Source organism: Corapipo altera, unplaced genomic scaffold (genome assembly GCF_003945725.1).
Source record: "Corapipo altera isolate COAL_440 unplaced genomic scaffold, ASM394572v1 23b, whole genome shotgun sequence".
Lineage (NCBI taxonomy): Eukaryota > Metazoa > Chordata > Aves > Passeriformes > Pipridae > Corapipo > Corapipo altera.
The window spans coordinates 6,264,459-6,287,860 of NW_020884885.1; the positions used below are offsets into that span (position 1 = coordinate 6,264,459).

Sequence of the window (23,402 nt, forward strand, 5' to 3'; positions counted from 1 at the left end):
ATTATCTCTTTCAAGATCAGCACAGACCTTCTGCTACAAAAAAACAAACACGCATTAAAAGCCAGAATGAGCCTTTGAATGTGTGTTTTCTTCACAAGTTGTATCATGTCTCAAAATCAATGTTAAGAAAAGGCCAGAATGTGCATTCCACTGAAATTGTCTGCAGAATCTAGAAATTAACATCAAAAGTGTTCTTAGTGTAATAAGATACAGAACACCTATTACTGAGATGAAGTTTATCCAACTGCACTTTAATAGTTGACCAATTCAAAAGACAAAGTTTAGACGTGCGTCTCAAAATGTTAGTGTTGCCTTTCAGGGTCCCAGTTTATCTATACAAAGAGCTAAGACTTTCACCTATTTCCATGAATACCAAAATCCCAAACACATTCACAAAACTCCTGTTTCACCATTGCTATGAACAGTTCTGCCACCTAACTGATTCTAAACTACTTCATTTATTTTAGCCCTGATCTGTAAATAAATGGTACATTTAAGAAAAACAGCAAAAGAGCATGAAAAAGTGCCTTTTATTACAAAAGCAATATCTGCTGAATTAACCCAGAAATATCTCAAGCCATCAGTAAAGCACATTTCATCAGCTAGGACTGCTAAGAGCTACAGAAATATTGCATATTGTGCTGCAATTGAGCATCTATTAACTTTATTTAGAATAAGGGGCCAGCTGAGACATGGAAAAAAAGACAAAGATATTCATTATTCGAACAAACTGAGCATTTGGCTTTTTTGTCACAGCTGTTCAAACTCAGGAATAAAGTCCAATATTAATATCACTCTGAACTACAGATATAAGTCGTTTTCTTATTGATATAGAAATTACCTTTCTCACTCCTTTCTTGATGTTAAGCAAAGTAGGATGCTGTGTATCACACATGGGATCATGCTTCCATCTCCTTCAGAAAGTTAAACATATCCCACAGCTACATAGCAGGTCATGTTCTCCCAGAGGGAGATCAGGCTGCCCAGGAGTCAGTACTCAGGAGCACAGGCAGGGCTGCCAAAAACAGTGGCAATTCAGCAGCTCCAGTGCTGCCAGCAGTCCTCATGAACACACCAGTCTGACTGAATGACCTCAGCTAGGCTGGATCTGTGAAATCCACAGATGTCTCTCACCTTTCTAAATGAAATGTTGTTGACTACAGTAAAGCAGCTACAATGATGTACTGCAACACATACAGTTCGGTGGCAGAGAGTTCCAAAAAGTGCACTGCCCATAAGTAACACATGCTGGAAAACCACACAGCTGTAATAGCCTCTTGAATCATAGACTAGCTGTCATCTTTCCAACTTTAAATTGCTTGGCAAAGGACCAAGAAAAGTCAAACAGGAAATAAGGAAAAATTGTTTTCATTCTCATGTCCATCAGAGCAATCAATGAAGCTTCAAGCTCAGCACAGACAGAAATATCGCCCAAGAACCCTGAAATCCTGCACCCATTGGCAGCCTTTCTACATCTACAGCAAAGCACACTGCTACCAGTCACTCCTCAAAAACCAGACACAGCACAGTGGCAAGCAACAAATTTCACTCCTGTTATGGATGAGCTTGACACAGAAGCAGTATGAGCTCTACAGTCCAGGCAAGTAGGAAATTGTGCTGCTCTTGCTGCCCAGGTTGACAGATGAAATAATGTGCCTTGTGTAGCCGTCTTGGTAGAGAGAACATCACCTTACCTTCACAAAAGACAGCTGCCTCCTGGGGGGGGCAACAGAGCTTGGCAGCAGAAGACAGGATGAAGAGGAAGGCAGTCTAAAAACGCCTGCAATGTAACAGCTGGCACCCAGCAGCAGGGCAGGCATGACAGGGACTCAGTGAAAAGGACAGTCCAGAAAACTTTTAAAAAGTAAATCCTTACACAATGTGTAGTTTTCCCTTACACAACAGGCAGCATATATGACATTGACAATGTGGATAACACAATTTAGAATGTCAAAAATTATGTAGGAGACAACACCACCTTTCTTCAGAGCGAATCAGTTATACATTCCTTAATTACAATTCCTCTACGTACATTAACCTTCACCTTATTTACTACATTCACAGAAACAGAACTTATAAGGAAGGCATACAAATAGTGAGTTGGTGACACAGGTACTGAATTGAGGTAGAAAGTGAGCTTATTCCACTCTAGGAAAATCAGATTTCTGAAGGAATTGTCATAATTCCTTCTTGCTGGCAAATTCCACAAGAGTAGATCTTGACCATAACCCCTGCTTATGTCCCTTTGACATTATCAAAGTCATACGTTTCACTTGGCCAGAAAATATCAGTCCACATGGCAGAACTTAGGAAGTCCACTCAAACCGCACCACTCTTCCAGTAGCTTTAGTAATCTTCACTCCTGGTTAACTGATGGCAACTAGTGTCTTCAAAAATATATCAACAAAGCACTACCAAACCAAAGGCTGCCTACATCAGAATGCGTTGGGTCTCCCTACTTACATTTTCTAGCACTTGCTGAGTGTTAAGTACTTCACATTACTTCTTAAAGGTCAGATTTAATTCCAAAGGCTGATCATCTACTAGGGTACAATGGAATTATCTTTATTACAGAGCTGTCCATCTACTCTGCTTATGGTTTGTTCTCTATCTTCCCAGCTCAAACTTCACCCCCTGATATCACCTACACAGCAGCACCTTACCTACAGCTTTCTGGAGCTGCACACATCACACCAAACAAACTGCTAGCATGACATAAAGGCAGTGGTCTCCTCTGCTGGTATTATTTTTTGGAAAAGGAGAGAGTTCTCACACAAGAACTACACAACTCCTCATCCGCTAGAAGAGGTTTCTTTCAACATCCATAGTTTAACCACTGTAGATAGAGATGCATTTATACAAACCCTTCCCTTCTGAATACATACATAAATACACAGCTTTGCCAAGAGTGAGACTTTAGAAGCTGGATTCCTACTCAGAAAGGGCGACATCACAGAACTTATATAAACTAGGAGAAAAAAAAGCCAAGTAGCTATTACATATGTTTCTCTGGCCAACTTAGTCTCATGACAGTAAAATTAATCAAGTGTCTACAGGCATTTGAATCACACGCCTCAAAAAGTACTGTTGGAAGCCACAAACCACCCTTCCTCAAAGTTCACACTAAGTACATTTAAGAGTAACACCCAACTGATATTTTGCAGTGGTCAGGCAAAGTTGATAAACTCATAAATATCACCCAAAAAGATCAATTATCAATGCAATAGCATGTTCTTCAGTTACCATACTCAATATTTTCAATAACTAAGGCTTCTTCAATGAAATCTATCAAGTTGCAAAAGTAATAACACAATCATTTCTAAGGGCAGCCTAGTTTAATCACTCCTTTTTTATTAAGGAGAGATGAAGTATTTTAACAAATTTAGAATTCTTATATTCTTATTGTTCCCTCACAGTCTATAAGAAAATACTCTACAAAGAAAGGGGCCACACTGGCAAAAATCAGGTTCTTCTTTCTCACCTCTCTCTGTTGTGAAACCACTGGAAGTTCACCACCAGCATTGTTTATATAGGGATTATACAGAAACATTTTTATAAAGTACACGGTGTCTGACTACACAAGCCGACAAAACTCCCTCGGCCTTTCCAAGTCTTGAGTTTGAGCAATGCCAACGTTATTAAGTGACAACAGTTTCCAGTACACTCATATTCACGTTGCCTATTGGAAGTTCCTTGTCACAAGAGGGGGTTGCAGTCCATACATCATGTCTGACAGCTACTGTGGGTTTTTCCATGTTCAGTCCTCATTTTCTTTACTGTACTTGATTCTTCTGTAGTCAAGCTTAATTCGAGGGTCAGCCCTGTCTTGGTCCATTAACTTGCTTTTTAGAAGCTTCTCAAGATTAAACACTGCAGCCATCCTGACTGGAAGCAGACTTACTAGTGTTACAAGATGAAACCTCCTTAACCATGAAACTATAGCAGAAAGAATAGGATGAAATTCAGTATACCCAGGATTGCAAACCCTAAAACTGACAAGCCACCACAACTACAGAAATTTTTATTCCCATGACTCAGTATTTTAAAAATGTATGTATTCAATATGTATTGAGTTTGTGAACTACACCAGGCCTTTCTTATTAGTCATATAACTTCTCTCTCCCTCAAATCTTACAAAATAGAACTAAAGCTGAAGGTGACAGAATAACTTCAGAGTCTGGAATTAAATGCTTTGATAGCCTCCAACATGAACTTCTGAAATGCAATGAGCTGCTGTAACAAAGCCAACTGAGGTTATCTTGGATTGTCCTACAACCACACCCAGGAATGCAATGCATGCCAAAACTCAACAGTTGGTCACCGACGTAGGCGCAGGAAGAATCACAATGTGCACTGAGTCAGTTTCTCACCACTGGAATAATACATTTAGTTGGATTTGCTATAAATATCTAGTTCTGTAGATACAGGAGGAGATTGCAAGCATATGTAGGAGATCCAAATACTAATTACACGCAAAGTTTCAGCAATACAAAATTAAGGAATAAGAAGAGATTCAGGAAATGCCCTACTTTAAGGCATACGGCCTGCATGTTCTGAACTCTCACAAAAAGAGAGCAATCAAGAAACAAGGCTGTGGAAAAAAATCAGAGGTTTGGGCTACAAATTCCCCTTGTCTACTACATACCAATGCATACAACTCTGTTATTAAATTTCTCTTTTCTAGATAAAACAAGTAAAATATGTGTGAAAAAAAACATATTATCTGGTAGCACAGGACATAAGGATGAAGTGTTTGTCACACTGTCAGGCTAAGGAGCATCAGCATCCTCCCTAGAGGCTCCAGTTTTGCACTGCAAACAAAACTCTACAGCAAGAGGTATTTCCATGTTTTCTGTCTCAGAGAGGGGCTGTAAGACTTGCAGTTGTTCTGCCTCATTTCTAGCCTGCTTCTGCAGTGAAAAAAAAAAAATACAGGTTACAGACTTGACAACACACTCAGAGTGAATACATGCTTTATTAAAATGAACTTCTATAATTCCTGATCAAGTGGTAAATTCCATCCTTCCTTATTAATTAATAAGGCAAAAAAAAAATCCCCAAAGTTTTGAATTAACATGTAAATTAACTTCACAGAATATACCTAAAATCTGCCCACACATAGGATCATATTCATAGATAAACATAGATGATCTGCTCCAGTTTTTGCAGTTAAATTGCTCTTACTTGAATCTTTTTTTTTTGGTTGTTTGTTTCATTTTGGGGAGAGGGTTGTTCTACTAAGAATATTTTTACTTTTCAAAATGTTCTCTGTAGTTAAGTGTCTTTTCTCGAAGAAGGAGTTTTAAAATTTCAGTATTGTTACAGCCCTCTTCTAGAAGCCACCCTGGACTTAAGAAACAATTAATATCTGAATAGAATAAAAATTATCTTACATTTCACAAGTCAGGACATCTAAAGCAAGTTTGTAAATTTTTTTCCTGAAGGGGTAGAGGGGTGGGGATAGTACAGGACAGGGCTATTTGACACACTAATCTCCCTGATGCTGGAAAGAAGGTTAGAAAGCATTCCTAAAATATTGGATAGTCTTGACTTCACAGTAGGAAGCTACATTTCCTGCTGGATAATAATATCACATTATGTCGGTAAAATTAAAATAGCTACAGCACATGAAGCTCTCAGTAGAGCTCCCCTTCTGCTTGAAGGGAGACTCGGGAAAGTACCAAGGGAATAGCAAGGCACCAGCAAGAGGCATGACTGAACACCTCTGTGAAATCTAAGCATCCCAGGTTGATGACCATCATGCAAAGTTAATCCATGCTCACCCTGGTGCAAAATCAGAACCGAGTCTTCTGACACTAATTCTCTTTCCTACAATGATTTTGGGAATGGGAACAAAAAGAAACAATGTGGTTTTTGTAGATATAGTTACTCAGAGATTATGGGAGCAGACAGTGTGTGTCAGTATTACTGACTATGGATTATGTCCATAAGGACTAAAACATGAATAAAAAGAAATTACTTCATCATTGGCACAGCTATTGCTAAGTGACATCTTATCCAGCTTTTACAGTGGCGAATTATTGACAGGCATCACAGAAGAAATAGATTTTGAGTAGAAGTCTGAATATTATTAGCATTATGGATCAGCTTAATGAGGGTGATGTCTAAAAGCGAATTCGAGCAAGGCTCAAATCTTCAAAACAAAGAAACATTTAAAAGTATCTACTAAATACAATGGAAAAAACCCCAGTGTATATTTAATAAATTTCAAATGTTCAAACTGTTTCAACATACCAGCAACTAGTAACCTTTTCTAAATGTACTATAAGCAGTCAAAGATTCTCACCCTGCATACAATTAGAAGTACTAGGTAAAGATCTAACTAAAGTAAAAGGTTTAGGTAGAGATGAGTTCAGAGAACTAGAAAAGCACTTCTACACGATATTCTCAGCTACATCAGGATACACATTTAAAAAAGGAGTAAACTTCCTGAGGATGCCTCACAATTAATTTATAATCTTTCATAGAATCTCTCAAATTTTAAAACTCACAAAGTTTTAAGATAGAAAGATGCGGTATTCAGTTTTTAAGAAATGATGGGGACGTTCACAAGCTTAGTTCAGGGAATAAACACATCACACAACTGGTCAAAGAAAGCAGAACTGACTGAGAGCACCCTGTTGTACCTAATTCAAACAGAAGGGCTAACAAATACCTCCTTCAGTAATTTGAATCCAGTTCATCCAGGATTTGAAAACTACAAAACATTCACTTCTACCTACAGAATTAAACTGATGGTTCCCATAGTACTTTACTTACCATTTGAAAAAAAAAAGTCTGTTGTTTTAAGGAGTCCATAGATTACTACCCACACAGACTTGGCCAGTTACACTACAGCAAATAAATCCAGATGACACAGTTCTCCAAAATTCAGAGCATGCAAAGGTAAAGCTCTGCAAGAGCGAGAACGCAAGGCAAGAATGTGGCTGTGACACAGGCTTTGCTGGACAGGCTGCCCTGAGACACTCCCTGCAAATTCTCTTCACCACCCACGTCCCCTCACATTAGGTATACAGACGTGAGACACAACAGGAAGGGCCTGGACAGCCTTCATCCTGGGTCAGGTACACTGAAACACTTCTGGGAAACCTATACCAAATGGACCTGGTCTCAAAATAAAGGCTACATGCAGGGTACCTAACTTGGATCCATGAGACACGGCAGTGCACACAAACCAAAGCCATCTTCAGCTGCCTGGGTTTGCACAGGTTTGGTAGCACCTACAATCAGTTCTGAGAAACCTGACTCCAAAGCAAACATTTTCTAACAGACTCCTACAATCATAATATATTAGGACAACTCAATCAGAAGCAGTAGCTATATTCTGCTACAGAAACTAGCACAGCATACCATGACTGCCATTTATTACATTCAACCAGAAGCAGCATTGACACTGTCTATATAAAACTAAAAATATAATCTACCGAACCCCTTTTTTTCTTTTCCTGCAGTTAATGTCCTCATAAAGTCCAAACTTCTGTGACAGAGAATGGAAACTAGTGGGTTTTAGTAGGCAAAACCAGTCCTCCTCTTGGGTACAACAACCTCAGCAAACACCATGCCTTTTCTGCAAAGCCTGAGCAATTGCATCAGTGGGACAGGCCACCGCAGGTTGCTTGCTCTCTACAGGAGATGCCTCATTTCCCTCTGCATCTCCAAGGCATATGCAAGGCTTTGCCAGCTCCAGCTGTGAAAACTAAGAAAATTTGCAAAAAACAGCTGACAAGGAGCAGGGTAAAGTCCAGAGTGAAACATTTTAAATCTGCTCCCAGGTATGTAAACCGTGTAATATATTTAGTTCTATAAACTGAACTGAGAGTTATTCATGAATCCTGCTTTCCCCCATGGCATCCAAGTTTGTTGTGCAACTGATAAAGCTACTTTACTCTTCAGCACACACCTATAAAAACAACTGTGCAGAGACAGGATCCCAAGGTGTACTAATGAGACAGTTACAAGCCTAAACAGCAGGAAGTTTCAGCCTATTCCAAAGAAGCTTAATACTTAATGGAAGCATAGAAGCCTAGAATTACACAGCTAAGTCCCAATATATGTTTTCACAAGATTACAGCTAGAAAAATTCACCTGTCCTGAAAAGGAAAGAGGCCAAAAGGCAGACTAGAGATAAAGGTAGCCAGGAAGACACTCCCAGAATTTCTCGCTTCAGTCTCTTTTACAGAATTACAGAAGTGATTGGTGGTTTTTATTCCACCTCAACTCCCCAAAAATATTCAGTTAATACGGTTTAAGTAAAGACTGGAGCAAATATCCGGACAGTAAAGACTGGAGCAAACACCCGGAATAAGTATCTCTGGAAAAGTGGTCCACAAATACTTAGAAATACTTTTTTTTAAAATGTCAGAAAACATAAAAAACACCCATTTGGTTATAACTACCAGAGTTGTTTGATAGTGGTATAGGTCAGTCGCTGCATTTTTGTCCACTTTTCTTAAATAAACTTACATATTCTATAATGCCAAGTACAAACTAATGCTTGTACACTGGATTAAGAGCACAAAACCAGAACTCCCATTCAGACAGTGTAAGAGAACCTGATCAATCTGAAAAGATGCAATTTTAATCCCAACCTGAAGTATTGTAAAATTTACATAGATGGTAATTTTGGGGGGAGGGTGAGAAATAGTAAGTTTTCTTTCATTTGAGAATCCAAGATTCTTACAGTTACAGAATTCAAATCAAGTTTTATGCAACACTGCCCAACCACTTCCCAAAACCTGTGGCAGCAGAGGTATTGACTTCAAGATGACATATTTATAGCACACAAAACCCCCATACAACTACTTATTCTATAATTGAACACCAAAACAAGATGTTACTATGAACACAATGCCTCTGGCAACGTACCATGCGTTCAGATGGACACTGAAATATCTTTTAGATAACTGCACTTGATCTAATCTGGAGTTGGTATTTCCTGGCCAATGATGACTAACTCTTCTAAACCATCATTAAGTATCAGGAAATACCCACCCACAACATCAATCAGTACTTAAACATACACCAAAGTGTTATGTTTTGAACATGTTCACTTATAGCTATTTATCCTATAAGCATATGATATGTGTGTATTGGGGGGAAACCCTTTCCACCAGTCTTCAAGTAACCAAAGTCCTAATATTAATAATAAAATGTGGCTTAGGGTCAGACTTCCAGCTTGCTTAACATGCAAAGTTTCACTCCAAGATAACGCTGGGCTTTTCTACGGTCTTATCTCACTCCCTCATTCACACACAAAAAGCCACCAGAATTAAATTGATCCAAATCACTCCTATGCTTGGGATGATGGGTTAGAGAAGAGCTTGGACTAGTACTATATGTACTTTGTAAAGTGATGACACCAGTCCTACCCAGCTCTTCCAACACAGCCTCCCAGTCCTGCTGCCCCAATCGATTTTAATTCTCAACAACCCATGCAAAGCAGAGAAACAGATGACAAGTGCCTCTCTCCAAACTCCAGCCTAAAGGAAAATCCATGCCTTTTCATCTCCATTTTCTGTTCCATTAAAAACAGCAGAGGAAAGAAAGCACTTCTTAGCTAAAAACAAAGAAAAGAATCCCTGGAAGACAACATCACATTTATATTCAGGAAGGCTCAGGAGTGGACAATTGTCCTCTTCATTTCTGTAGAAACCAAAATTAAAGGCTCTCAGTAGGAAAGTCACAGCTATAATCCCCTCTTCCCCATCTCCCTGAAGGTACTAACAGAAAGTTTTCATCACAGTAGTCAACACATCACTATGCTGTGAATATTAAATCTAATCCAAAGAGTCTCCCATGATTTCCTCTCCTATCCTTTTCCTCTTTTTTCTCCCTTTAAAGGGAAAAGATTTGCCTTCCAACTGCCATGAGTGCACCAAAATTATGTCTAATTCACTTAGAATTAAAAAATAATTTCATCCCTGATGAAATTGTTAGGTACTATTAATTACTGTACCATTTTTCTATTAGAATTCTACACACTTAGCTTAAGTTGGCATGTGGTTTTCTGCAAGCCAACCACTTCTTAATTAAAGCCTAAAGTCCTAAAAAGTACCAGAACTCGAAACTTCTATTTTGAAGCAAGTCTACAGCTTGTGTATCAAGAATGATTTTGTTTCAACAGTCATTCTGGTGAGTAGAGTCTACTGCCTGAATAAAGCAGCTTTTTGTTTGTTTGATTTTTTGTTTAACATGAAAAATCAAACCTCTTATGAAAATTGATATTCATTCCCAACCCTCCTCCCAAAAGAGCTAACCACTTACAAAAGAGCTAACCACTTATCAAACCACTGCATTAGGTCTTCTTGCAGCTCTTTTATTTGTAATCAGAAATCAGACTTACATTCAGACCTTAGGAGGAAAAAACCATCACCACCACAGCATGACACACACACCCCCCCTTCATAATTTCATTTTAATTTACCAAGAGAGCCTCTTTGCACTCATCTGTAAGAGTGTTACATGTTGGCAGTAAAACGGGCATAGGAGTAGCTAGACAGACAACATCAACCACCTGGATGATAAAAGAAGAATAAAATACTGAAGCAAAATTTCGTGGTCCTTAGCCAGACCTAAATTAGTGTGAAAAGAATCACAGGGTCAAGCTGGAAAGCCGTTTGAGGCATGATTGTTCTTTGTGACTTAAAGTAGTCACCTGGGTGTGTGTGGTATGTGTGGGGATAAGAAACATCTGGCTTGACTCAGTAGCTCGGACCCAGAGTCTGTATATATATATATATATATATATATATATATATATGGGGTAATAAAGTTACGAGAGTTGGTTCTGCCTGGACAAAGTCTGTCTCCGCTTGGATTCATTTGCCACAAATGGGATTCAGCTTTTTTGGAGAACACCTTCAGGACAGATTTTCTGGACCCCATAAGCGGAGTGCTTCACCTGGGAAAACACATTAAACTGCTGGTTCAGAATTCAGTTTGCAGGCCAGTGAGAAAATAAGCCCCATCTGCATTAGCTGGCATGATACCTCCCGCATTCCTTGTGTCAAATAGTTCTTGAAATGTTACATCCATGCCACTGAAATTAAACTAATGACACTCTTTTAAACTGGGCAGCAATAATGCAAGTAATCCAGAAACAGCACTCACCTAACACCAACTCATAGCCCCATAAGGACAGAAGGGAGTTACTCTACAGAGGAAAGTTCACAAGAAGACTTCAGCAGAAAACAGCTTTAAAAACAAACCAAAACAATCCTCACCAATCCAGCTCTCTAGTTCTGCTATAAAATTGTCTAACAGTCACACTATATAGATGTGAAGGATGTAAGAGTCATGATTGGGGGACAAAAAAAAAGAAAAGGAAGAGAAAAAGGAAAAAACCAAATACTACCAAAAGAACCCCCAAAAAACACAAAGAAACAAAAAACTGAAAACACAAAACCAAACCAAACCAAACCAAACAAACAAAAAACCAACAAACAAAAAACAAACAAAAACCAACCAAACAAAACCAAACACCATCCAAAAAAAACCCTTACCATTTATCTTGCTAAGTTTAAAACAGCTGTGTCACATGGAGTAAAACAACCTGCTAAACTATATCTACAAAGCAAGGGTAGAGTTTTAAACTAATTAGTACAAAGGTCTTCAAGAAATTGAGCTTTCATAAATTACAGCTTTGCACACAGTTCAGTTTACAATGTGGACTTTGTAAAGATTTGATACTTTCCTAGTGACGTGTTCCTGAGTACACAATATGAGGAAGTGCTGTAGCTGATACCCCTCTTCTCTGCAGACAATCACATATCAAAGGTGCATCATTGTTTAAAATGGCTTCAGTTCTTAAGGATGAAGATCTATTCCCTGTCCTGTCTAGACCTCAAGGGAGGGACACACTGTCCTCCAAAACATCCTGTCAGGAAAGCAGTAAGAAGTGTGCAAATTTGGAGATTAGGATAATAAATACTCTTTAGCTAGTTACTTATTTTGGCTTTCACAAAAATTGTTGTCGAAAAACACAGATGCTTTTCTAACCAAGCCTTGTCCACTTCACAAATCCTGGTGAACTAGGAACAATGTATTTGTGAAGCTCCCTGTGTGGCAGTCTAGTGTGAAATTTTTCATTTGTTACATCCATTCTCTTTTGAAGCTACATGTTTCCTGGAACTGATTTAGTGGAACAAAAATGCTATTTTTATTTCTATTTCTTCCAATCCAGATATTTGGAATTTATCGGAATATAGTTCAGATCTGTTCATTAAGGAAACTGCATGCATCTATTCAAGAAAAATGGGATGTTTACTGGTTTTGTGGGTTTTTTTCTGTTTCCTTTTTTAAGACTACATCCCCAAACCTGCAAGGAGGTGCCCATGACATAAGGTGCAAGGTCAACAAGTATTTTAATCAGGTTCATTTTCCTTATTTCTTAGAACTGGCAATAAGTCCTTACAGAACAATTTGTTTAGGTCAATAATAAACTGCAGGGCTCCTAAATAAAATGGTAATATTTCACCTATTTCCCTCCTAAGTAAAATTATTGCTTTTTATTGGTCAAAAATTCTTATCTTCTCAACTACACAACTAGTAAAAGGACTGGTCCAGACTCTTTGAATGACTTCGAATGTGGTTTTACTGTGTTTTTATTATTAGATCTTTATATTTAGTTACTAGTTCCTCAAGATGAATCAGTGATCTCTGCATTTTGCTTGAAGTTTATGCAAGTGGAGAGCACTGAGCAAATAAGAAACATTATTTCAATTTTTTTTTAGTAAAATGTCTTCTGAAAACTACACAAAAGCTTAATTCAGGTTAAAGCTATAAACCCTTAACAATATTTACTAGAATGAGACAGTTGGACAAACTTGCTCCCATATTTAGTTCAATCACTACGTGTCAGCAATCAGTTTGCATTTCTAGATACTTGCATTTGAAACTGAGATGGGGAGGGAAAAAAACCTGGCAGGTGAGATCTCAAACACTTAATATTTTTTCCAGTTCAAGCTTTTCATACATTAGATAAAATACATTACCTCACTTTTTAACATCAGGCTAAGATAATGGCTACGAATTTTTGAGAGACAGAATGTAATTTTATCAAACAGTAAAGAGAATTGTGGAAGCAACACACAGCAAAACACAAAGCCAAGTCACAGAATCAAATTTAAGCTTGCCTATATTAAATCCTAGTTCAAACAGTGAAGCACACTTTCATATTGTATTTTTTTACATAATGACAAAGCAAATCCCATAGTCCAGACTGAATAAACTAGATGTCAAGATTTACAGATTCCGCTTACATTCCTTGCAATATATACACACCACTTCCTAAAAAGTAAAGCAAGATTAAGATCTCCATTTCTCAGGAACTAAAAGTATCACTAAATTCACAAATGCTACTTTAAATAGGAATGAAATATGTTATTATATGGAAAAGATGCATAAGCATAATTTTTTAGAAAGTGCCACTACATTATGAGCTGCTGCTTGGGCTTTGAACAAACTTGCAGGTAAAAATATCCCTCCTCCAAAGAGCTGCTATGAAATTGTTTTGTTTTCACTGTACTTCTACTGTTCAGCTTAGGTTGCACTGAGCAAGCTCTAAGTGCAAAAGTTAGCTCTTGAGATCCAACTTCAGATGAAGCAAAGTCTATCAAAAAAACCTCGGCTGAATTTTCATAAGCTTCTGGATTGCTTACCTACTTGTAGTGCTATGGTCCCTTATTACACTGTTCCACAATTACCTCTACTTAAAAATAAGAAACCAACTCTGTTAAAAACACTTCTTAACTGTATTGTCACTTTAGGATCTTCAGCAAACTACACTGCAGTTATGCTACTGTACACATCAGGGAGCTGACTGACTACTACCTCTTTAAAAAAGAAAATCAACATTTAATTCCTGCTTGGATTTAGACATCTGGAATCAAGTATATACATGAGGAAGAACCACACAGCTGCAACTATATAAATATTTTTCTTATCAATTCCCTGCCAAGAGCATCTCAAAATTGTAAGATCAGTTTCACAGACAAGAAATAAAACTAGGTTCACACAGGCAGACAGACTTCCAGAATTTGAGTACCCACATTTGGGGAGAGAGGTATTCCATGGCCTACATACAGTCTCATCTTGGATCACATTTTGCAGATTTTGCTTCCTATGAATTTCTGGAGTGGAGCTTGTGGCTCCTTAAACTGGCATAATGATTATCACTGATTTTATCATAAGAATTTCTGGCATACACTTCAAATAACAATCCAGCAGACAACACACATTCCAACTGGAATTATTAGGATTAAAACAGGAGCTCCTTTCTATTGACATATTCCTTCCAACAAGGCTTATCTAAGCAATTGCCACGCTGATTGCATTTGATTGGAGTATGATGATGCATAGACACTTAGGTATATTTGTCAGCAGAAAACGTTGCAGCAAATTTAAGTTTTCAGAAGTTTGATTTACGAATAAGCTTGAGAATGCCCCTTTAAGAAGTGGATATAACACAGTACCTTGGAAACCACAGACCCTAATGGATTAATAATATGTCTAGATTCAGAAAACTAGGGGAGACTTTTTTTGTCCACCTACAGCCAACCAGCCTGCCTTCTCACACAAACTCGTGATACATGTGTGATTTCATAAGGAAAATGAATACATATGGACATGGATCACTGATGCACTTTCAAAATCCACTCCTAGCTCTGACACATCTGCCAAGCCAACCTAAGTAAAAAGTTAACCACAGAAGCCCATGAAGGTGTTGTGTCTATAGACAAACATCTGCATCAAATATTAGTGACACCAAGTTGAAATTTTTCTTTGCATAATCACATTAATCAAAGTTTTATGTCTGGGGGTTTTGTTTTTTGTGGGGTTTTTTGTTTGTTTGTTTTGTTTTTACTTTGGCTTAACTATGTTGACGAGAATCTCCATTCCAGAAACTAACTATAATTTAGAAGCTTGTGATGGCTTTCTCACTCATACACCACCATTCATGAAAGAAAAAAGCCATTGAAGGATGTCACAGTCTCAGACGAAAATAAAGATAGACTACAACAGACCAGCACAAACCCCTAAATAATAGAAATTGATACACTGGGATTTTTAGCAGAGAAGAGCATAGTTCATATCATGTACCTATTCCAAGTTTTTCTCCCGAACTGTTATGTACTACTAAGATCAGATGCAGCACTGATGCTACAAAGCTGTTGCTTTTCGCTCCTTTCAAACAATTGTAGTCACATTAAAATTTCACTTTATGAAAAACCTTCCAGAATTCACACAACCACTACTTAATATGCGAGTTTGGCCATAATAATCAACACGGGTCATCTTCAAGTCCTTCTTCTGGACTCCAATTTCTTGTGTCAAATGCTTTAAATGGCATCATACAAGATACTTAACATACACCCCAACACTTCTATTAAAGCTATTTTGGTCACCCATAAACACAGACAACCTAAGAGTCTGTTCTTAGTCTTCATCCTCACAGGTTTTGTCTCCTCACAATTCACTTTTTGTGCAACCATTAACTCCAGCTAAAACATTTCAAAAGACGAGAACTATAAACCAAGACATCTGAAATACTGAAAGAGATGTGCTTAAGCAAACAGTAACATAAAGCGACATTAGTTCTGAAGACATAAGGACAGTTGTAAAAGATGTTGCACTTTCACGAAGAAATAACTTGCAAACCAAAAATAACAGTGGCAGTAGGGCTGACTGTACCAAGCATAACAGACCATGGGTTCAGCAACACAGGGCTAGACAGCAGTGACTCTGAAGTTTTCAAGGGGCAAACCATTACATAAGCTGTGATTAAAACCACTTTCACATTCCTTGCTTCACTCAACTCTGGCATAAAGTAACATTTAAATAATGGTCCAGAGCTGTGAAATTCACCTCCTTGACACTTCAAGTACCCTTAAAATAAATCTTTCAGTTTTGTTACCACATTCTTCTCTAGGACTTTGACAGTTCTCTCCAAACAGTTTTGCATATTATAGTCTAATCACCACATGTAAATGGCAGCGTGCTGCTCAAGGCAGAGTACAAGCAGTCTGCCAACAGCTGGCAATGGTATGAAAAGTGAAGTACCAGAAGAACGATGCTGGAATGCAGACGCTCTTCCTGCAGATTTGCTTGCGGAACTTTTTTGAACATGGGATTCAAAGATTCATGAGATTCCTGTCAGCCCATTTCTTCAGCCTGCCAAGGTCCCTATGAACAGCAGCACAACCGTCTGTTGTGTCATCCATTCCTCCCAATTTTGCATCATCTGCAAACTTGCTGAGAGTGCACTCTGTCCCATCATTCAGGTCATTAATGAAGATGATCAACAGCCCAGGCCCTGCTATCAACCGCTAGGGTACTAATAACTGGCAACTAGGAACTAGTATCAGCACTAGTAACTGGCCAACAGCTGGACTTCACACCATAGCTCACAACCCTTTGAGCCCAACATTTCAGTCAGTTTGAAATCCCCCTCCTTGTCTGCTTAGCTACCCTGGATGGCATCAGCTAGACTGTCAACAAGGCTGTTAAGGGAGAAAATGACAAACAAACTGTTACGGTCAAACAGTACGAACTTCCCTTTCCTCCTCCACCAACTCAGTCATTTTGTCACAGAAGGCTGACAGGTTGGTCAAGCATGATTTCGCCTTTTGTAAAGCCACAATGACTTTTGCTAATCATGTTCTTGTTCTTCATATGTTTGAAATGGTTTCACAGGAGAATTTGTTCCATCATCTTCCCAGGGTCAAGGTGAGGCTGAGGAGTCTATAAATTCCCTGACCCTCTTGCTTTCTTGGAGGCAAGAGTAATATTTGCTTCCTTCCAGCCCTCAGGAACAGTCTTCTATTGTCTCAATCTTCCAAAAATAATCCAGACTGGTTTTGCTATGACATCAGCCCCCTCAACACTCATAGGTGCATTCTGCCAGCTCCCACGGACTCCCTTATGGTAAACTTGTTTAAGTGTTCCATTACTTGGTCCTTCTCTACTGAGGTTAAGTCTTCATTGCTCTAGACTTTCCTACTAGTCTCCAAGGCCTGGGACTCAGAAGGCAGATCTTACCAGTAAAGACCAAAAAAAGGCCTCAGTTTTTTCCATATTTTCCCTAGTCTCCCTCTGGCTGCTGATATACTTGCAGAAGTCCTTCTCATTGCCTTTCATGTCCCTAAACACTTACCTGAAAACACAGGTCCAAAGCCACTCCCAGTCATATCTTTTCTACATTCCATTCCTCACACACACAAGCAAAAGGTGAAGCAAAGTTCGGATTCAAAAAAGGGTAAAATAAAGGAAAAGGCACTTCTTGAAAAACTTCTTACTGGGCCTATTCTAATTTCACCATTGTAATACAATACAAACAAATCAAGGACACTTTAACCAACTACAAATTGCCTTTCTACTCTGTTTAACCTTTCAACACAAGTATCACGCTAATGATGGCAGAATTTGCTCCTGCAGTCAAAACCAGAGAGCCTGACTGACAGATGTGATATCGACTGAAATGAACACTATTAGGTAGCCACACAGCTGTCTTCTCAACAGTAGCACAACCTCCCTGTTTATAACTGTGATGAAAGTGAATTGTTACCTTCAGGAATCTAAATGATGCATCCCCGTGGTTATGTATTCTGTGTTTTAGAACATACAGCTGTTTCATCTTATGTATCAACCCATACCTTATGGCCAGCCCTGCATTTCTAAGGCAAGGCAACATCATGCACATACCAAGAGGTGAAGTGTTCTAACAAACAATTTAAACAACTCACTAGGTCTGGAGAGGACGCATTAAAGAGCTCTGACTGTACATAGCAAATGACTGAGCTATCAAAATGTACATAGTGAAGCCAGCTTTATGCCACAGGATAGTAAGTGTTGCACTCATGTAAAGGGTGACAAGAGCAGTTCTAAGAATTAGAACCATACTTTAGGGTGATATGCTGGCTTAAACAAAGTGGCCCAGTGAAACGGCAGCACTAAAAGCTCTAGAGAAGTATACACTAGCTGATATTAACAGCTTGACATCTGTCAAGAAAATGAGATCATCTTCACACTTATAAAAAGCAGTGTATTCTCAAATTTTAGCATGTCTCAAAATAATAAATTATTTCAAGTTTTCTAAGGGGGATAAACAAAACCCAATTTTGCAGAAATCCAGAAATACTTTAGTATATCTAGCTGGAGGCATCCCAGCCACTCTGCCACTGTGTGATACAAGGCAACTGTAAAAGGCACAAGGAGTCTGAACATCTGTAAAAACACCAACAAAAACCCAACAAATAAACAAAAAAAAAGGAGAAAAACAATAGTATGTCCCTAACCAGTTCCCTACAAAGTAGTGGCTCCCAAACTGATTTAACAAGTTTATCAAAAAGCCTTTGAACAAAACTTTAATTAAATCTATTCCAAAACAAGCACCCATTTTGGCTCAGTGCTTTAGGTAAAACTCCAGTGCATTTACAAGTATAATCAGTTTGGCACAGTTCTCTCTCTTTCCAATATAAATACAGCTTTTTATGTTTGACCCCCAACCCACACTAAAACTCAAACACATGCAGCTGTTTCACCCACTTCTTTTCCACAACCTGATCATCAAAGTAGAATGGCAGATGAAAAAATGATGGGCATGGTACCTTCAGAAAATAGTCAGAAAGGGGGTTTTGTGTCTGTTAAAGTGTGGTAGTGAATACAAAGATCTGTCTGAGCAAGTATTTTTACTAGTGGAAATACATCATACCTGTAAAAATCAGCATTGTTTTCACAGAATCATAGACCAGTCTGGGTTGGAAGGGACCTTTTAAAGTTCATCCAGTCCAACCCCCTTCAGGGCACATTGTCAGCTAGATTGTTCAGAGCCCCATCCAATCTGACCTTGAATATTTCCAGGAATGAGGCATCCACTAACTCTCTGGGGAACCTGTTCCAGTGTTTCACCACTCAGACTGTAAGACATTTCTTCCATATGTCTAATCTAAATCTACTCTCCTTCAGTTTAAAGTCACTACCCCTTGTCCGATCACAACAGACCCTGCTATAAAGTTTGTCTTTCTTATAGCCCCCTTTGAGCACTGAAAGGCCACAACAAGGTTTCCCCAGAGCCTTTTCCAGGCTGAAGAATCACAATTTTCTCAGCCTTTCCTCATAGGACAGGTGCTCCATCCCTCTAATTATCTTGGTGTCCCTCCTCTGGACTCGCTCCATAGGTCGATGTCCTTCCTCTGCTGGGGACCTGGATGCAGAACTCCAGGTGGGTTCTCATCAGAGTGGAGCAGGGGGGCAGAATTCCCTCCTCAATCTGCTGGCCACACTGCTTTTGATGCAGACCAAGACACGATTGGTTTTCTGGGCTGCAAGCGCACATTCATTGCCAGTTCATGTCCAGTCTCTCATCCACCAGCACCCCCAAGTCCTCTTCTCTTGATCTGTTCATCCTCCAGTGTGTTATTGATACCAGGTGCAGCACCTTGCACTTGGCTTTGTTGAACCTCAGTGAGGTTCCCAATTCTCAAGTCTGTCCAGGTCCCCCTGGATGGCATCTCATCCTTCTGTTGTGTCAACCCCACCACTCAGTTTCATGTCACCTGCAAACTTGCTGAGGGTGCACTTGATCCTTTTGTCTGTGTCACTAGTGAAGACACTAAATAGTACAGACATCTGAGGGACACCACTTGTCACTGACACCACAGTGTCAGGGACACTGAGCTGTTGACCACTACTCCATGGATGCAACCAACAGCTCAGCATCCTAATGGACATTGGTGAAAAGTGGTTTAACCCATCAGATTCAAAATTCCATGGAACAGGTACTAAACAAATGAGTAAAGAAGAAAAAGAAGGTTCTATGAAAATTAGTGTTGTTTATTTAAATTTTATTAATTTACTAGTTACCATTAATGTTTATCCATTCAAAAACCAAAACTGTATTACTTCTCAACACAAGAAGTGAAAATCCAGGTATTAACATGAGATGCATAACATCTCAAGCCTCCCAAAAGGCCAGGACCCCCAAAGCCACGTCCATATCCAAACAATTCTGACCAAGTATTTGAAAGTCTATCTTAAAACAGGACTATGGGTGACACTACTCAGCACTTTGTATGTCTAAAGCAGCATCTGAGCATGGAACATAGAGACTGCTTTGTACCTCACTTGATGATCCCTGTCGGTCCCTTCCAACTCAGAATGTTCTGTGATTCTATGAAGTTATTTCTTCACACATCCAAAGAAAAAGTGTGATCAACTGACAAGAAGCAATTTTATTAAAATATTTTAAAATAACTTTGTCCAGAAACTTGTAACATTCAGTAATTAGAAGATAACTATTAGAGTCACAGTATTTACTTTTTTAGGAAAACATGCATAGAAAAAGCTTTAGCACAGCAAAGCAAAAAATTTTTACTGGTGATCCACAGGTCAGATGCAGCTCATCAGACAACTCCACATTGGAGCAGACCAGACAACAAGAGTAACAGTGAACACTGTCAGTTCACATTTCTCAAAGAACTTGCTTAGGGACATTCCATTTTCAGAAATATTGATATGACCAGGACAATGCTACCAAATTTTACAATTTAAGTCCCCGCCACGTCACCTGTCTGCATTAAACTGTACATAAGCATACTGTGACTTCTGTACACACCTCATGGGAAAACAACCAGCACTAAGCTCTCATAAAGGAAAAACCAAAAACAAGAGGCCTTCAGGAGCCGAATAAAGGAATTTTCTCTGCTAGCTTTTCCAAAGCATATTGCTGGTTTCATTAGTTTTACAGTTTGAAATTTCAAGGTCAATAGAAGCAGCACAGGAAAACTTAAAACAATCCTCCCAAAATACCGGATTACAAATGAAATGAAGAAACTATGACCCAAATACACATATTTTACATTATGCTGGTTACCACTGAACGAGAAAAACTGGTTTGCCCACATGGACAAAAGAAAAGTATTACTTGCCCAACCAATATTTCTCTAATTCAACTTTACTAAAACGAACATGCTCTTCAGTCTGTTCTTGAGGAAAATTCAGTGACTGTACAAAGTATTTCAGGTGGTCTACAGGTTCATTTCAAATACGCAAAGTGCAGAAAATGGCAACAGTGGTCACCCACTAAGGTGATGGATGAGATAAAGAAGTCATAATGCCAGCATATCACTAAGGATTTGAACTTAACAGTGCTGAAGGGTTCATGTGGTGGTTGGATATTTGAAAGCTTTTGATGTCACCAATAGTTTTGAGAATAAAAGCTGTCAAAATGTAAAACAGCATCTGTAAAGCTGAAGCCCAGCTTCTTAAGTATCTCTGGACTTTCCTAACAATTTCCTACAGAAGATATTTATTTAGATACTTCCCCTATGACTTTTTTAGCTATCTGCCATCACTTGAAAAGCTTTGTCAGCCAGATGCCTTCCACTATCTAATTACTAGCTGTTCTGTTTTTTTCAGAAACGTTATACTTGAACTTTGTCAGAAAAGTTATCATTTTGTGGTGGGCTGACCTTAGCTAGAGGCCACGTGCCCACCAAAGACATCCCCATCATTCCCCCTTTTCAACCGGACAAAGCATAGAAAATATAATGAAAGGTTCATAGGTCAAGATAAGGACAGGGTGATCACTCACCAATTACCATCATGGGCAAAACAATCCTGACTCCCAGGTCAAGTTTGCTTATAATTTAATTTATAACCAATCAAAACAGAGTAGGACAACAAGAAAACTTTTCCCTGCTCCAGCATGGGGTCTCTCCCATGCGAGACAGTCCTCCATGAACTTCTCCCACGTGAATCCTTCCTATGGGCTGCAGTTCTCCATGAACCCATTGTTCCAGGTCCCTTCCACAGGTAACAGTCCTTCAGGAACAAACAGCATGGGTCCCCTGTGGGGTAACAAGTCCTGGCAGCAGACACATTTTAGCCTGGGCTTCTCTCTCCACGGGCCTACAGGTCCTGCAAGGAGCCTGCTCCAGCACAGGTTTCTCATAGGGTCACAGTCTCCTTTGGGCATCCACCTGCTCCAGCATGGAGTTCTCCAGGGTCTGCAAGTGGGCATCTGCTTCACCTTGGACCTCCAAGGGCTGCAGGGTCACAGCTGCCTCCCCATGGTCTTCACCACAGGCTGCAGGGGAATCCCTGCTCCAGCACTTGGGGCATCTCCTGCCCCTCTTTCTTCATTGACCTTGGTGACTGCAAAATTGCTTCTCTCATATTCTCACTCCTCTCTGTCTGCAATTGTTCCCATGCAGTAACTTCTTTCCCTTCTTAAATTTGTTATCCCAGAGGTACTACCACCATTGTTCTGGTGGGTCTGCCTTGGAGCCAGCTGGCATTGGCTCTGTTGGACATGGGAATAGCTTCCAGCAACTTCTCACATCCCACAACCAAAACCTTGCCATGCAAACCCAATACATTATTGCATAAAATTTGAAGACACCATAAAAAAGGAAAATTAGTATTATTATTTATGCTCCATTTTTAGATATCCTTGGCTATGAAGAGTCAGCTTCGCCCCCCTCACCCTCCCACCCCTCCATTTCTCTCTTCTCAACTCAGAGACATAATTTTTAGCCTTAGATGTAAAACATCACAGAGAAATATCTTTAAAGTCAAATATTACTAGCTTTATTTAAAACACTTACATAATATTGGTCCTAAACGACTTTATTATCCATTTAAAGGAGAGTGTTACTTTTTACAGACTTTTTTATTTTGATAAATTAAATAAATAAAAAGTGGGCTGCAGATGAATCAAGCTTTTTAATTCATCTGTGTCTATATATAAACAGAGGTAAAGCAGAAGAGTTACTCTCTGTTTGTTTTAGAAATAACCACATATGTAGCATTCCAAGCCTGTTCATAAAAGATCTTCTGTGTGCAGCATGTGGAGTCACCTTTGAACCTTGATAATGGGGTTTTACATACAACAGGCTTGAAAGAATCCTTCAAAGTGTTAACTCATGGCAAGTAGATATTTTCAGCTACAGTACAAGGGGCATTCAATAGGTTTGATGACGGAAAGCTCTTACCATACTAACACACAAATTACAGGTTCTGCTGTTCTTCCAAATTCAGTCAACAGAGACCAAGATTTCTGAGAAACCACAGACCAAGTTAATACTTGCTAAAAATAGAACATGACAGTAGCTTCAATCATGGTATCATACACTTCTTGTGATAACATGACATTTGTTGGGTTTTTTCTTACAGTTAACTCACTGTCATCTTTCGTAATAGCCTGCTCTCAATGGAGAAAAGATGATAGAGAAACACACATGGAGAAGGCACGATGAGCTTACACAACAGACATTTCTCAGCTCTGCCAGGTATTAGCTACAAAAGTCTGGGCAGTTAATTCCCTACTGCCTGATTCTACAGTTTAACTATATTTGGGTTTATTTAAATAAGATGATGAAGTT

The 23,402-nt window shown here is 39.0% G+C and overlaps 1 protein-coding gene across 6 annotated transcripts in view; it reads right to left on the reverse strand.

Annotated features, from left to right (window-relative positions):
* Positions 1 to 23,402, reverse strand: part of NUMB (NUMB, endocytic adaptor protein) — a 90,571-nt gene that overhangs the window by 45,955 nt on the left and 21,214 nt on the right. The window contains exon 1 of one of the 6 annotated variants that reach the window (XM_027642376.1): positions 16,081 to 16,194. The exons of the other annotated variants lie outside the window; for them this stretch is intronic. The gene's annotated coding sequence lies outside the window, so the exon portion shown is untranslated. Of the gene's footprint in view, positions 1 to 16,080; positions 16,195 to 23,402 lie in introns of those variants that run through there. 6 annotated transcript variants of the gene reach the window in all.